Here is a 17,572-nt window from a genome sequence, read left to right on the forward strand (position 1 = left end):
GTGGTCTTTTGTGTTTCCATACAAATTGTGAAATTTTTTGTTCTAGTTCTGTGAAAAATGCCAGAGGTAGTTTGATAGGGATTGCATTGAATCTGTATATTGCTTTGGGTAATATAGTCATTTTCACAATATTGATTCTACCAATCCAAGAACATGGTATTTCTCTCCATCTATTTTGTATCATCTTTAATTTCTTTCATCAGTGTCTTATAATTTTTTGCATACAGGTCTTTTGTCTCCTTAGGTAGGTTTATTCCTAGGTATTTTATTCTTTTTGTTGCAATGGTAAATGGGAGTGTTTTCTTAATTTCACTTTTAGATTTTTCATCATTAGTGTATAGGAATGCAAGAGATCTGTACATTAATTTTGTATCCTGCTACTTTACCAAATTCATTGATTAGCTCTAGTAGTTTTCTGGTAACATCTTTAGGATTCTCTATGTATAGTATCATGTCATCTGCAAACAGTGACAGCTTTACTTCTTCTTTTCCTATTTGGATTCCTTTTATTTCTTTTTCTTCTCTGATTGCTGTGGCTAAAACTTCCAAAACTATGTTGAATAATAGTGGTGAGAGTGGGCAACCTTCTCTTGTTCCTGATCTTAGTGGAAATGGTTTCAGTTTTTCACCATTGAGGACGATGTTGGCTGTGTGTTTGTCATATATGGCCTTTATTATGTTGTGGTAAGTTCCCTCTATGCCTATTTTCTGGAGGGTTTTTATCATAAATAGGTGTTGAATTTTGTCGAAAGCTTTCTCTGCATCTATTGAGATGATCATATGGTTTTTCTCCTTCAATTTGTTCATATGGTGTATCACATTGATTGATTTGCCTATCTTGAAGATTCCTTGCATTCCTGGGACAAACCCCACTTGATCATGGTGTATGATCTTTTTAAGGTGCTGTTGGATTCTGTTTGCTAGTATTTTATTGAGGATTTTTGCATCTTTGTTCATCAGTGATATTGGTCTGTAGTTTTCCTTTTTTGTGACATCTTTGTCTGGTTTTGGTATCAGGGTGATGGTGGCCTTGTAGAATGAGTTTGGGAGTGTTCCTCCCTCTGCTATATTTTGGTAGAGTTTGAGAAGGATAGGTGTTAGCTCTTCTCTAAATGTTTGATAGAATTCGCCTGTGAGGCCATCTGGTCCTGGGCTTTTGTTTGTTGGAAGATTTCTAATCACAGTCTCAATTTCAGTGCTTGTGATTGGTCTGTTCATATTTTCTATTTCTTCCTGGTTCAGTCTTGCAAGGTTGTGCATTTCTAAGAATTTGTCCATTTCTTCCAAGTTGTCCATTTTATTGGCATATAGTTGCTTGGAGTAATCTCTCATGATGCTTTGTATTTCTGCAGTGTCAGTTGTTACTTCCCCTTTTTCATTTCTAATTCTATTGATTTGAGTCTTCTCCCTTTTTTCCTTGATGAGTCTGGCTAATAGTTTATCAATTTTGTTTATCTTCTCAAAGAACTAGGTTTTAGTTTTATTGATCTCTGCTATAGTTTCCTTCATTTCTTTTTCATTTATTTCTGATCTGATCTTTATGATTTCTTTCCTTCTGCTAACTTTGGGGTTTTGTTGTTCTTCTTTCTCTAATTGCTTTAGGTGTAAGGTTAGGTTATTTATTTGAGATGTTTCTTGTTTCTTAAGGTAGGATTGTATTGCTATAAACTTCCCTCTTAGAACTGCTTTTGCTGCATCCCATAGGTTTTGGGTCGTTAAATTTTCATTGTCATTTGTTTCGAGGTATTTTTTGATTTCCTCTTTGATTTCTTCAGTGATCTCTTGGTTATTAAGTAGTGTATTGTTTAGCCTCCATGTGTTTGTAATTTTTACAGAGTTTTTCCTGTAATTGATATCTAGTCTCATAGCGTTGTGGTCAGAAAAGATACTTGATATGATTTCAATTTTCTTAAATTTACCAAGGCTTGACTTGGTGACACTTCCTCTTAAAAAGAACTGCCATAATACAAATAGCTACAATCAGCTCATTTCATGTAGAAAGCCAGGGTCCCATTTTTCCTTGGTACTCATCTGCTGAACAAGGTCAGGAAGATGTTAAAAGCAATTTCACATATATTTGTTCTAGTAAAATGGTGAAACAAAATGTGACGTGACTGATAAAGACAGAATAGAAAAATCAAATAGAGTGGGATTATCAAATCTTGGCTATATTTCCTAGCTTCAGAATATAAAATAATTGTGGGTTTTTTTTTCCTTGACATTTAGCTCAGTAAATGTTTCTGATAATTCAAATGCAAATTTCCAATTTCTGAGATAATTTATTTTCATTATATTGTTAACACTTAAGGTGAGCTACATTATACTTTCCATTTCACAAAAGATTTCCCTCCCTGGAAGAACTTATTTGCATTATTCAGATCTGAGAGTTATAAATGTCAGTGAAGCTTGACAGTTGTTTAAAACAAGATGCAAAGAGCAGGACACTCATGGGTCTCAGCCCTGTGCATTACGTGAGCTTTCCTCTGTTGCGTAACTATAGCCTGTACAATGTGTCTTGGTCCACTACGTACATAGCCATGGTCAAGGAGGACACACAATATAATAAAGTGTGAAAGGTAATGCAATGGGCTTGCTTAGCAAATATGAATGAGTGTCTCCTCTGAAATAGGCACTTTGCTGAGTGCTGGAAATGTGCCCATGGATGAGACAGATGGAAACTACATTCTAATAGGAGAGAGGAGGGAGGGAAGGAAGGAAGGGAGAGAGGGAGGGATGGAGGGAGAAATCACAAACCAAGGGCTACAGATTTAGAGAAGAAGGATTAGTAAGTGATATGAACTTTAATAAAGAACTGAAAACTCAAATTTGGAAATGAACTAGCCATTCCCACTATTTGGATGACAGTTCAAATTTTATACCTTATGTGTTCTTCTTTGTGTATTAGTGTATCTATTATATATCTAGCATGCCAAATTAAGCCAGATCTTGTTTGTCAGAGAACTCAAATTTGGAATCCGAGCTGAGACTGGACTTGAAGTGGAGTTTACCCGTAAAAAAAGGGGATTAGGAAATGAATATGATAAACAAGAAAAAAGATAAAAAGTATAAGTTGCTTTGAGGAGCAGTCTTATGTAAAATACTGATAAAAACTAGGCAAATACATCAAAGGCTAACTACAAATATTTCCTATGCCAAGTTTGGGCTAGTTTGCTTGAGCTGCCACCTGACCACTCCTCGTCTAATCTTCTGTAGGGACCACTGGTTGTCTTCCCTCAGCCTTTCTCCCAGACCATCTTGACAGCCCCAGGTTTCTATAGAGGATTTCATAATGTAAAGGAGAAATACAGATTTTCCTGATGTGGAACCCATGAACTAGGTGAGGCCAAATAGAACATTTCACTCCCCTTGACAAAAAATAAAATTAGTTAAGAGTTGGCATTATGACTTAAACTGATCCAAGGACAGAATTTTGAGGCTTTTTTTCTAAAAAATTGGGGACCCACATGCTCACTCTCCTTATGAATGGCGTGATATATGGCAGTGAAGACAGGAACTGCTAAAACTAATTTATTACACATGGGGAAGGAGGATGACACAAGAACAAGAGAGCAGCTGAATGAATCAGAGGTAAAAGTTGGAACCTGAATCAGATCACACCTGAAATTTGCACTATTTTCACCCTTTTCAGTTGCTGGCTTCTTAGCTGAGCCTGTCATTTCTGTGAATCATTTAATCCAGTTGAGTTCAGTTTTCTAATTAAAATTTCTTCTGTCTGTCCATGATGGAATCCTCTTTGTTTAGATTTTTATACATATGGAAACTCTTTGTCCCCTTCATTGACTCTGCTATCCTGGGCAGACAATGGATTTCTTTTCTAGCCTCACACATTCTTTCCATCTCCCTGACCTCCTACCACAGGGAACTGCTAAGCTATGTGTCTTAATACCCTCCATGAATCAACAGCCCAGACCAATTTTCATGGAATCACTCTGGCATCAGGAACCCATATTCTCTGACACTGGTAGGCTTTGAGGGAAATAGCTATAAATTACTAAAACTTCTCTCCTGGAATACAGCAGGGTTGAAAACTGAATAAAATGTCCTTGGCCTATCGGCATATATTCTGAGTTTAATGTGATATTTCTATAAGCAAGTTATATTTTAGAAATGAATTACTTTCTCTTCAAGTTTGAAGATTTTGGTTATTGAAATTAAATGACTACCTAAGTCCTGCATGAACACAAATCTAGCTTAAATATTGTATCTCCAGGTAGATGAGACTTTCTTACAGCATCCAGTTGGAGGAACACTTCTGGATGAATTAAAAAATACATGGATATGATATGAATAATTATTCATAAAACAGACATTTATTAGTGTCCCACTTTGTAGCACACACTACTCTAGGTCCTATGAAGTCCATATTAGGAATTATAAAAACTCATGTCTACTCTCAAGGAACTCATATACAAACAACAAATAATAGTGCAGTGGGATAAAAGCGTCACCATCATAGAGACACCAGTCATACAAATGAGCCAAAGATGGTTCCTATACATTGGCCTTTGTTTTTTTCTTTAGATCAGACTGAGATGTATTAGCTGAAAGCTCAACAGTGACAAACTCAAATTTTTACACATCCAATTGTTAGCTTGTTAAACATCACTAAATTAAGCAGATTTTTAGCCTTTTAGAGTCTCTCTCTTTTCATATCCCACAAAACTGCACCTAATGCCTGCTAGCCAAAATAAGATAAAACCACAAGACAACAAAAACCACAAAGCCACTATTTCCCTTGGGAGCTGTCTGCCAGGAGAGTCTTTGCCAGGCTGCTGAGCACATCCTCTAGATGTAGAAGGCTCTCTCTGAGCCCCTTTCCCTTGAGGTCTTGCCCCCTCCCCTTCTAGATGGTGGCTCCCACCCCTCAAGCCTCCAGACTTCTGATGCTGGAAGTTACCTCCCCTGCATGCATTCCATCAAAATAAACCTTATGAGTACTACTGCCAGGTCATATCTTTTTCCCTGCTTATCCCTGAAATCCTCAAACACTGCCTAAGCACATAAACCAGATTCAGTGAGAGAGAAGAATATAGGAAAGTTGAGAGGACAAAGAAGGGGATAAAGGCAATCACAGTCATGGGGACAGAATGTACAAAGTTCTGAAATGTAGTACATTCTGGATATGAACTTTGAGGAATTCAGTGTGATTGGAGTGTCAAAAGCAGAATGTGAGAAATGAGATTAGACAGGTACACAGCAGATAGAGCATGTCATGCCAAGAGGTTTGTGTTTATCCTGGCAGCAATAGAGGTCTGTTAAGGAATGTTAAGCGAGGGAGTAAGTGATCAGAATTGTATTTTAGAAAGATCCACCTGGAAGCAGTGTGGAGAATGGTTTTGAGGAAAATCAGCACCAGAAAAAGTTTGCCCAAATAAGAAACCATTACAGTAACATCAGTGAGAAATTATGAGGCCTTGGACAAAGGTGTGATAGAGGTATGGAAGCAACGAGTGTTTTGGGTTTTTTGTCTTTTTTTTAAGAACAAGAATCGAGAGCATTTTTTGATTGACTTGACATAATGGGTGAGAGGATATGAAGAGAAAAAGATGACTTCCTGGAATCTGGTTTGGGTGAATGGATGCATTGTAGTGTATAAATTAAAGCTGAAATAGAAATCTCAGAAGAAGGAATGGACAGATTTTCTGGTTGGTGGGCCAACATTAATTTCAACTTTGGACATGTTGAATTTGAGGTCTTTGGAGTCATTTAGTCATTACCATTAGAGAACTGAATAGAGCTGGGAGTCCAAAATTCAGAAAAAATCTGTATATGATAAAAATTTGGATCTAGCCTATGAGCAGTGGTTGAAGACACAGAAGTGATGGGATTGTCCAAAAATAGTAATGAAATATAAGAATCCCAGATGGATTCCAAGGTACAGTGATATATTAAATGAATGACTACAGAGAGAAGAATATACAGAGGAGAGGTATCCAGGAAAGAGAGGTGACATGGACGTGAAAAGAGAAGAAATATACAGAAAGAAAGAGAGAAATGAAAAGTTTCCACAGCCTCCTTATAAGATCAACTATTTAATAATTTTAAATTTAAATAATTTTTTGTTCTTTATTTTGAAATATCAAAATAATTGTGATCTCATTAGTATCTTTGAGCTATGCTCTTCAGATTGTGAAGTGTGGTCCACATGCATCAAAATCACCTAGAAGTGTGGTTTAAAATTCAGCTCTACTCCAGAAATCTGAGTCAGTGATAAGGGATGTGGATCCAGGAATCTGACTTTCCTAGCTCTCCAGGTTTAGTCCTACTGTCTTACAAGGAATTTGGGGTAAGAGCTCCATTGAAGTGAAACTAAAAACTAGGATTTAGGATGTGAGGTTTGATGTTTAAAGATCTTTAATCCTGCTTTCTGCAGTGCTCAGACCAAGATTGTAAAAAATGGTTAACTGTATAAGAAAGATCAACCTAGTCATCAGTTTCTGAATCAGACTGAGAAGTTAATATATTTGGAAAACAAAATATGTTCCTTTCATGAACCATTATCTATATATTTTTAATGATCAAAGTAAGATCCATAAAATGTCAATCTGTGTTGTAATTAATTAACAAAAGGAAATGAGAGTTTCAGCTGTTCCAGCCAAGCCAGTAAATTTAAACTGTACCCTAATTTTTAAGTGAACAGAAACCTTTAAAATATATGTCAAACTGTTCTTTTTTTTTTTTAACATGAGGGTTAAAGAATAAATAAGGAGTTGAATGACCAACTCCTGTAGTACAAATAATTACATAAGACACTTCATAAGAACAGGACAGATGTCTGGTTTGTCACAGCATGCCCACATTTAGCAGAGTGCCTGGTATATAAGCTACTCAATAAATGTGATTTTAATAAATGGGTTTGAGATTCAAACAGAACAGTGTTCAAATACACATCTACCACACACCAGTCCTTTGACCTTGAAAAATAATTGTAACCTCTCTGTTTTAGCCAGGGTTCTCTAGAGAAACAAAACTAATAGAATATATTCAGATATATAGAATGAGATTAAGAGGAATTGGCTCAGCAATTATGGAGGCTGAGAAGTCCCACAATCTGCCATCTGCAAGCTGGAGGCCCAGGAAAGCTGGCAGTGTGGTTCCAGTCCAAACTGACAGGCCTGAGAACCAGGGGCGCCAGTGGTGTAAGTCCCAGTCCGAGTCTGAAGGCCCCAAAACCAGGAGCACTGATTTCCAAGGGCGGAAGAAGACAGCTGTCCCAGCTCAAGCAGAGAGAGCAAATTTGCCCTTCCTCCTTCTTTTTGTTCTATTCAGGCACTCAGCAGATTGGATGATGCCCACCTGCATTGGTGAGGGCCATCTTCTTTACTCTGTTGTCTACCATTTCAAATATTAATCTTTTCAGGAGACACCCTTACAGACACACCCAGAAATCATGTTTTACCAGCTATTTGGACATCCCTTTGTCCATCAAGCTGATGCATAAAGTTAACCATCACATTCTCTCAGTTAATTTTCCTGTAAGCTTGTTCTGGCCTTACATGGTACAGTGTGTGAAAAGTGACTCACAGAGCATAAGCAATCAAAATATGTAGAGGTAAATTGACCTTGAAGCTATCAAAGCTTAAGTCAGGGCCTCTTACTTGCATATGCCCCTTCCAAAGCCTTGTATGGGGCTCTATTAATGGGTTAACGTGATCTGGTTTTTTGTAATGTTTGCAAAAGTAACATATTTTTTATATTATTTTTATAAGAAAGGGTCCCCTAAATGAGCTTTAGGCCTCACAAAACTTGGCTTTGTCCATGAATATATGACAAGTAGTGTTATTATTCGAAGAAGAAATTTTATACAACCTATAGAAAATTCCTAGCACATTACTGGCACACAGTAAATGTATTATTTTTACGTATGTTATAAATTGCTTATTTATAATATAGACTGTTCCAGCAATGTACATGGTAGTTTATAAATATACATAAAATATATAAAAATAAAATTGGAAGAAGATATAATAGAAGTTTTCTAACAGAAGAGAGGTAAGATGAATCCATACACATTCTAGCAGTCAAAGCAAAATGAAATAAAATTGGGTATTTATTTCACAGTGTGCATGAGCAGATGAACTAAGTAGAAACTCAACTATTTCCAGTATGAAGTAAAATATTTATCCTAGGAGTTTTTCATTAAAAGAAAACTGTAATGTACTGAACAATGTCTTTAGGGCATCTTTAGAGTAAAATCAGCAAATGATATCATATATACGTTAAAGACCCCATAAGAAAAGTGTGATCATAATTTTAGCCCTACTTTTTAGATTGTATAAATTCTTTGTAAAAGGATGTGAAAAAAGGAGAATTTGTGTGTTTATGAGGGTAGGTACGGAGTTAGTTGTTGAATAGACTCTCATAGAGGAGCTAGGAAACGCCAGTTGATGACAAGATATCTGCATTGTGAGATGGGGTCACAGTCGGATAGTAATTTTAGAGCCAAAAAAGGAAAAATATATTGTGCAGTGACCTGAGCGGTGGGGAGGTAGTTAAAAACTGATACAAACATTTGGGCTGGAGAAATTGACTCCGGAATTCGTATACAGAATCCTACGGAGATGGCGCGTGCCCGCCCTGCGCCCGTCGCGCCCCTCACGCCCCTCACGTCCCTCGCGCCGTCACGACGTCACGCCCCACCCCGCCCCGCACCCTTCATGACGCCGCGCCCCTCACGTCCGTCGCGCCCGTCGCGCCCGTCGCGCCCCTCGCGCCCCTCGCGTCCCTCGCGCCCTTGCGACCTCACGCCCCTCACGCCATCGTGACCTCACGCCCCTCGCGTCCTTCGCGCCCTCGCGACCTCACGCCCCTCACGCCATCGTGACTTCACGCCCCTCGCGCCCCTCCTTCCCCTCATGCCGTCGCGCCCCCGGCGCCGTCGCGCCCCCGGCGGGAAGCACCGAGAGCTAGGCGCCGGAGAACGTTCACCGCTCGTGCAGCTCAGGGAGGGCCAGGCCGGAGGAGGCGAAGGCGGCTGCGTCCCAGAGACCTGGGCGCCACCAGCTCCGGCCTGGAAGATGATTGAGGAAACTGGGAGCAAGCGTAACATGGCAGAGAAGAGGCAGCTGTTCATAGAAATGCGCGCTCAGAATTTTGATGTCCTATGACTATGCGCTGACAGATTGCAAAGTACAATTTGTACAAAAAACGGTGCAGCCTCCATCTTGCTGGTCTCTGGAACATGCTGGAAGCCTTTTGAGATGACGGCCTTGATACACTGGACTCAACCCCTGAGATCAGTGTGGCCCGCCTCGGGACCGACCCTCATCTATCTACCGCCAGCTGAGCACGTGCCTTCCTTCTCATGAGTCGGCGTGGACCAGCCCCTCAGCTCCTCCTCGACTTCGTGATTGCTGCTGTGACAGTGAGGCCCGAGGCAAGTTGATGGTATTTTCTGTTAAAGCTGTGTTAGCATGTGTGGTGGAAAAATGCTGGACAAGTTGAGATATGTTTTCTCCCAGATGTCAGATTCCAGTGGCTTAATGCTGTTTAGCAAGTTTGACCAGTTTCTGAAGGAAGTTCTAAAGTTCCCAGCAGCTGTCTTTGAAGGGCCATCTTTTGGTTACACAGAGCACTCAGCCTGCACCTGTTTTCCACAGCCGAAAAAGAGAATGCTGAATATGCCTTTAGACACAGCAATGGCTGATCCTCCTCCCTGGGGCCTTGTTTGGCTACATCTCAAGCATAGGCTTGCCCACACGGAGGAGGTCTGCCATCCCGCGGAGTGCTCCCGTTTCCGGTGTGAGGTGGAGTGCTCCTATTCCTGGTTTGAGCATGGGATGGGTTTCTGGTACCTGTGCCGGCAGTTGCCACACCCCCAGCTCTGCCAAAATTGCTTTTTGTGTGGCCATGCCAGTGTCCCTCACGGCAACCAATACCAGGTAAAGGAGCATCCCTCCTGGGTAACTGCTTTGTGTCTCAGTCTGTGTCCCCAACAGTTCGTTTGTTTCATCAGTAACAACACTAGGGCCACTTTCCTCATAGAGGCCTACCATAAATAAGGGTGTAGTGTCATGAAATATTAACACTTACATTTATGACGGGGCTTGCAGGTATGTTGTGCTTCATCACTTGATTTGAAAAGCAGAGTTTTTAAAGTATGGGGAAATGGAGTTACGATGACATTTGACAAGGTCCCTTATTCAGTAAATTGGAATGTGACAGTGCTCCCTTTCCAAGTGAAAGGTGTCTTCTTGTTTTAAAATTGTACAAGGGGTACCACCCCCATCCCAAAAGACTTAACTCTCTGAGCTTTAAGGAAGATTTAAAGTTCTTTTTCTCAAGCAAGTTTACTTCGTGCTTATAGGGTTTAAATGTTGCAAAGAAAGCTGCATGAAATGAAGTTAAATTTTTGCCTCTCAAGTTGGGGAAATACTGTATTTTACAATTGCCACATGGATGTCTTTACTTTCTAAAATAGTTTTTTAAATAACAACATTTGGGTGGAGCTCAATGTCTGACTTTTCTGTGGTGTTTATGAATAATGTAATAAGTTTAGCACCAATCATTTTTCCTTCCCTTCTCTCAGTTTATTTCCAGAGTTTTAAAAAATGTCATACTTTTATTTTCAAACAGTTTCTAGAGCCTTGTTTTAAAACCTTTTCCTTTAGTTTTTGTTGGTTAGTTTACTAAAAGGTAGAAAAATATACAGAGTCATAAGTATAATTCAGGATCTAAGTTCTCAGGCCTGGTCATCCTACTGGAGTTTAAGTATTAGAAAGCTTTGATAAGCGGGGATTTTTCCTCTCTTTTTTTTTTTTCTTTTTCCTAGTTAACCTTCTTAAAAGTCAACCAAGAAGAAAGCAAGTAAGTTCATATCAGGGATTAGTTAAAAACAAAAACCAAACTTTAATCAAGTGTATACTTTACTTCCTACATTTCTGACAATGTCTTAGATATAATTTTTTTATCAGATAGCTTTTCAGTTACAGTTAAACCATATAATTTTGTTAAAATGAACATCCTATCCTGGGTATTGTTGTGTTGTAAATTCCAGTATTTTTTTTTTTTTGGTTGAGGTGTCATTATTTTACATTTTTTAAACAAGCAAAGGAAAAAAAAAATAACACCTAGTAGTTTCTTCTCTTTTTCATTGACTCGGGAGAATTTATAGATTTTCAAATAGTTACTTTTTCTTAAAGTACAAGTATCCCACTGTGTTAATTGACTTGTTAACATTTTCAACTGTTTTTGGTTAGAGTCTAACTCTTTACACTGAGATAGCTCTTTGCCCTATTACCTTTTTTAAAATTTATTTATTTATTTATTTTTATTTTTTATTTGTTTTAACATGTTTATTGGAGTATGATTGCTTTACATTGTTGTGTTAGTTGCTGCCTATTACCTTTCATAATGATTGGATTCTCTGGAATGTATCTACTGAAAATCCTCATCCTAGATGTTGGGGCTAGGAGATGAGGAACTTGTTTTTCACCTTAGTTTGAACTTGTTCCTTTAGCTAATTTATAACCCTTATAGAAATGGGAATTTTACGTTTATTTAAAGATAAATGACTGTTTGAATATTGCTTTCTGATTTACAGAGCAGTTTTTCACGTGAAAAACTCTGTTGAATTTTTCCATTGCTCTGTAACATACATAAATTGAAGTACAGAAATCACAAGTGAATTCTTATATTTCTGTTTAATCCTCACAACACTCTTGTGAAGTAAGTCTTATTTCTATTCATTGTTATTTTTATTTCAGCTCTATTTTTTTCTAGTTTATTAGTTCATTTTTGTTATAGTGACTTAAGATTTCGGGAAAAATCAAGTATTATCAGCATGCATAATTTTGAAGCTGGTATCATAAATGTATCAGTTCTGAATTTTGACGAGTATATACATTATGTAGTAGATGCATACTGGTAAGGCCTTTTAGCAATATACGTGTGTGTGTGTGTGTGTGTGTGTGTGTGTGAGTATAACTTGTTTTCAAGATTAGGACTATGTGCAATACCCTAGTTCTCTGAGGAAGTTATCGGTGACTTTTGAGGCTGATGTGAGTAAAGAAGTTTCCACTTAACAAAAAGATCGTGTAATCAGTTAAGTAGTAATTTCTTTGAGATTGTCCACTGTATCTGTACTAATATTTTGAATGAATGTTTCTCTGTGTTCACAACAGATGAATTTAGCATGCATTTAACCAGCTTCTATATGAATTTACATTGTAGATTTGGTATGTCTAGTGTTGGTGTTTGTAAGTTTATTTTGATTTTTCCAAAAGTTTTCGTTTAATATTTTATCTAAGTAACTAGCAATATAATTTCTTATTCTTCTAGTCATCAATCCTTTCATTTGCCTTTATTATAGAAAAAAAATGCCACACGGTACTATTAAAAAAAACAAAACAAAACAAAAGAATCCTAGGAACAAGCCCTCATCATAGTAATAAAGCATGAAGCATGATGGTGGCTAAGAGGCCCTGATATTAGGAATTCCTGATTTAAGGAATAAAAGGGCATTCCACAAACAAATAATAGGGTAACTTTATTCTTTTCAATGACATCTGTTTTGTCCTAGAAAAGCTCAATTAAAAATTAACATTTTCTGGGCATTCCCTGGAAGTCCAGTGGTTAGGACTTGGCGCTTTCACTGCTGGGGCCTGGGTTCAGTCCCTGGTTGGGGAACTAAGATCCTGCAAGCTGCGGGGCATGGCCAAAAAAAATTAGCATTTTCTATGCACAGTATCTGAAATGTGAATCCTCTAGATCAGGAATAGACAAACTTTTTCTGTAAAGAGTCAGAGAGTAAAGATTTTGGGCTTTGCAGGCCATACTGTCTCTGTCACAGCTACTCCATAATAGCAGAAAAGCAGCCATAAAAAATTGGTAGATGAACAGAGATGGCTATGAGCCAACAAAAATTTATTTACAAACCCTGAAATTTAAATATCCTACAGTGTCACAAAAAATTATTCTTATTTTGATTTTTTTTCAATAATTTAAAAATGTAAAACCATTCTTAAATAGTGGGCTGTACAAAAAGAGGTGGCAGGCTGGATTTTACCATTAGGATATAGTTTGCCAACCCTTGGCCTACATGTTTTTCAGTAGGGTTCCTCCCCTGCCACCAATAGTAGAATAACTTTGACTAGACCCAATTATAATGAACCTCATAGATGGCTAGGGATAGAGTTCTCCTAACTTAAGTCCAAAATTTTATCATTCTAAACAAAGTATCCCAAAATAATAAAGAATTTGTTATATCCTGAGAAAACATTTTTTAATAACATGTTTTAATAACATGAAGTAAACTTGTCATATTCTCTGTTGGAATTTTTGGAAATAAGCACCAAGATATCTTATATGTAGGTAAGTCTTTGCCTTCTTTAAAATTATTTTGAAAAAATTTTAATTCTCCCTCATTTTAATCTGCATGTCTGATTTAAATGCTTAATGATTCTAAGAATATTGATTGAGAATAATTTAACTTTTTAAAACTTCTTAGTTTTATACATAGCAGTTTCTCATTAATATGTAAACATTTATAAAAGTTTGAAAGTAAAAATCATATGGCCTGGGGACTTCCCTGGTGGCACAGTGGTTAAGAATCTGCCTGCCAATGCAGGGGACACAGGTTCGATCACTGGTCCGGGAAGATCCCACATGCCGCGGAGCAACTTAGCTCATTCGCTACAACTACTGAAGCCCGCGTGCCGCAGTGAGAGACCCGAGCACCACAGCCAAGGGTAGCCCCTGCTCTCCACAACTGGAGAGAGCCGGCGCACAGCAACAAAGACACAATGCAGCCAAAAAAACAAACAAACAAACAAACAAAAAAATCATATGGCCTGAGCTTTGCCATTCACCTTTCAATATGTAAAAGGACATTCAATATCTTATTTTTTAGCTCTTCAACTTATATGCAAATAGTTATTTACCAAGTTATTTTAAATAATGTAACAAAATGCCTAAACCCTCCAATCAAAACACAATGCCAGGATCCTGACCTACATCTAAATATTTAGTCTTCTTATGTGATGTACCAACATGCTGAAATTTCTGTTAATATTTCATTATTTCCCAAGTATATAGTTTGCACACATCTATGTATATATATAGACAAAAATATATTTTTTTATGTTTTAACTTTGTAAAAGGGGTATCACTCTTTATTCAGTCTTTTGGACTCTACCCACTGACTATAGTGGCACTAAGATTTACTATATATGATATTTCACTGTAGCTTATTCATATTGACTACCTGTAAAATATTCCATTGTGGGAATATAGCACAGTTTATTCTTTCATTTTCCCATTTAGAAGAAATGAGTTGTTTTTGCTATTATGAGAACAGCATTTCTATGAATATTCTTACATATGTTGCCTATTAATATTCAAGAGTTTCTCTTAGATATGTATCTAGATGTTGAATAGCTAAACCATAGCATATATGCATGTTCGACTTCAGGAGGAAATGTCAGAATGGTTTTATAGTGGCTGCATAGTGGTTTCAAACTTCTATTTACTACTAGCGATGTATAGCAGATTCTGTTGACCCACATCTCTCCTACACTTCGAACAGAACTTCTCATTTTGCCAGTAGAATGCTTATAAAATGCTATTTAACTGTGGTCTTGATTTGCATTTCCCTGAAGACCAGTAATCTTGAACTTCTCTGTTTATTCCTTTGGCAGTTTTTCTTTTGGGATATTTGTGCTTATATATTCTTTTTGATACTGATCTAGTTGTGTGTATGGTGAATGTCTTTTTCCAGTTTGTAACTTAGCTTTGAAATGTCTTTAATTTAAAAATTAATCTTTGATGAATAAAAGTGATTAACCTTACTATTTTAAGTTTAGTAATCCTCTCTTTTATAGAAAATTGTTTTCATGCATTATTTAAGATACCACATGTATGCTGAACTCTAAAAATATTCACTTATAATTTTTTTCAGTGTTCAAATGTTATCTTTTTTTAGATTTAGTCCTAAATCCATATGGAAGTGATAGTTTTAAATGGTGTGAGATAGGAATCCAACGTTAACATTTTTCCATATAAATTATTTTTCCAACTCAGTTTATCGAACCATCTCTTCATTCCTACTCATTTGTCATACCACCTCTGGCCTATGTCTAATATCTATACCTACATGGGTCAGTCAATTTCTGATTGATCAACTGGTTAATTTGCTTCTTGTACACAAAAACCACACTGTCATATTTGCCATTTCATAAAGAATCATAGTAATTGTTCTACTTCTACACACACATGCTCGCATGCACAGGTACACACACACACACACACACACACACACAATTCTTGGACATTTTAGAATTGTCTCTTAAGTTCTCTGACACATCCTGTTGGAAATTGCATTGAATCTAAAGATTAAAGAGAAATGATATCTTTATAATATACTTCTTATATATGAACACAGTTTACCTGTTCATCTATTTAGTCTTCTTCAGTATTTCTCAATAAAGTTTTTATAATTTCCCCAGGAAAGTTCTTAAACATATTTTTGTTAGCTTTATTGCTGATTATTTCATATTATCTCTTAGTCTCATAAATGGCATACTTCCTTTATTACATTTTCTAGTCATTTACTGCTGATATACAGAAATGCATTACTGTTTCTACATTAATTTTATACCCAGCTTATAATGCATACTCTCTTATTGTCTTAAATAACTTATCCATGTATTCTTTGGGGTTTTCAATGTAAACTTAAATATAGACACAGTTCATTAATTTTGGCTCTCTTCATTACTTTATAAAGTATCTAGAGCTTTAACTTTTAAGGTTCATACCATTTTACAGCCCTCCCCAATTTTGATACATACAGTTTTCATAGCCTTTCAATTCCAAATATTGTTTAAATTTTCATTATGATTTCTTCTTAAACCCATGCATTAGTTAGGAGGCTTTCTTTGTTTCCAAATATTCAGGGATTTCTTTTTTTTAGTTTACTCTTTATTATTTAATTCTAAAATAATTATTTTGTTATCAAAGATCTTGGTCGGTAGTACATTTATTTTTTTAATGTATTGAAGGTTTTTTTATTTCCTAATACCTAGTCAGTTTTTTAAATGCTTCATATTTGCTTAAAATAAAATGTGTATTATTTCACTGTTAAATACATAAATCTCTTGTATGTTATTTTAATTCTATTTTAAACACATGGTCCATCTGTTCTAATATTTCTGCTTCTGTTCAAATCTGTTACCTTGCAGGCTTTTTTTTTTTTTAATGATTGTGCCCTCCAGTGTCTTCGCAAGTTCATTTTACCCTAGGAGGAGAAGTGTATCTGTGGGATAGAGAGTAATTTACTCTGCCTTTTTATAACCTGAATCTCTGCAGCAAAGGGACCAGCAATTTTAAATGACCTTAAACATATGAAAAGAGATAAGGGAATTTGAAACAAGAGCATAGAACAGCCTAACTACTGTCTTAAGCATTTTGCATGGGGTGAAGTTGGACCCATGCTCAGTGGACAGAGAACAGATAAGCCCAAGGGTGGCCCTGTACCTATGTACAGCCCTAAGAACAGATAAGTCCTATCTATCAGAGAACTATAGTCAATTACTCACCTTCCTAAAAACAACTCTTAGGTCTGATTTTCATCCTCCTAGAACACCATGATAAAATTCAGATTTTTACTTCAGGAGGACTGGGTGGGGCCCGAGAGTCTGCATTTCTCACAATTTCCAAAATGATCATTATGCTGTTGGTCCTAGACATCACTTCAAGTGGCTGGGCTAGATTAAAACTCCCCAGTTTAGAGGAGAGAATCAGAAAGCAACTGCCCTAAAGCCATTATTGCCTACTGGTTTTCTGTTTTTTTTTTTCTCATTTCCTCTCAATAAGAAAATGAGGGCTTCTGCACTGTGTTGACTTTATGTACTTCTAAGAACATGTGGACCAGAGTTCTTGCTCAGGGCAAATGTGGAGGCCAACAGGGCAGGGTCAGAGGAAAAACAAATGCTTTCAGCAGTTCTCCTATTTTACCACTGCTGTGCTGGGTTGACTCCTGACACTGCCCTGCAAAGAATATCTCTCTCTTTCTTTCTCTCTCCCCCCTCCGTCTCTCTTTGTAGTTCCTCAGAGTAAATCTTGGCGAGGAGGAGACAGCCAGCACACAAATTCAGCACCTTGGTCAGGACCCACTGGCTAAACAGACTTGGCAACTCAAAGTTCAAAAACTGGCAAATTAATAACTCCCTGTATCCTTTCAGCTATGACTTATTTCCCTCCACCCTTTTACAGTTGGTCTTTACAGGAGGTGTCAATTACTTGCCTGTATTTTTTCTCACCTCTTACTCACTTTTTAACCCTTCTAAATTGGTTCTTAAAATCCATCACCTCACTAAAACAGTTCTAGCAAAGATCACCAATGACTACATGACACTAAGAACAACAGGCAATGTTTTAGTGTAATGACTAAATTGAAGACTAAATGGATTGACTAAATTTAGACTACTGCCTGTGGAAGATTTGTGAGGATGAAAAGAGTTAATGAAAATGAAACTGTTAAAACAGTACCTGGCACACGTAAATACTCAAAAATATTAGCTATTATGACCTGACTTTACTTTTTGTCACTATTCAA

At 37.0% G+C, this 17,572-nt stretch overlaps 1 pseudogene; it reads left to right on the top strand.

Moving 5' to 3' along the window:
• Positions 1-9,038: 9,038 nt before the first annotated feature.
• Positions 9,039-10,022, top strand: LOC137767682 (dystrobrevin beta pseudogene; annotated as a pseudogene).
• The last annotated feature ends 7,550 nt before the right edge of the window (positions 10,023-17,572 follow it).

This window comes from Eschrichtius robustus, chromosome 7, assembly GCF_028021215.1.
Source record: "Eschrichtius robustus isolate mEscRob2 chromosome 7, mEscRob2.pri, whole genome shotgun sequence".
In the NCBI taxonomy this organism is placed as follows: domain Eukaryota; kingdom Metazoa; phylum Chordata; class Mammalia; order Artiodactyla; family Eschrichtiidae; genus Eschrichtius; species Eschrichtius robustus.